This window comes from Penaeus monodon, chromosome 23, assembly GCF_015228065.2.
Source record: "Penaeus monodon isolate SGIC_2016 chromosome 23, NSTDA_Pmon_1, whole genome shotgun sequence".
Lineage (NCBI taxonomy): Eukaryota > Metazoa > Arthropoda > Malacostraca > Decapoda > Penaeidae > Penaeus > Penaeus monodon.
The window spans coordinates 40,201,022-40,201,400 of record NC_051408.1 but is presented as its reverse complement, the minus strand read 5'-3'; positions in this window follow the sequence as shown (position 1 = coordinate 40,201,400).

Below are 379 nucleotides of genomic sequence, written 5' to 3'. Positions count from 1 at the left end.
TGCGCAAAAGACTGAACACCGCTGAAGTTAAGCGATTAATTCATGAACAAAATTATGAACAAGAGAACAAGGCATAAATCTGGAATTTGCAAGTCATGCTCAGAAGATCACTTCAAAGATCACTTCAAGGATCACTTCAAAGATCATTTCAAAGATCACTTCAAAGATCACTTAGAAGATCACTTCAAAGATCATTTCAAAGATCACTTCAAGGATCACTTCAAAGATCACTTCAAAGTTCACTTCAAGGATCACTTCAAGGATCACTTCAAGGATCACTTCAAAGATCATTTAAAAGATCACTTCAAAGATCACTTAGAAGATCACTTCAAAGAAACAGTAAAGGGATGCTGCTGCCAAGAAAAGAACTGATTTCAGA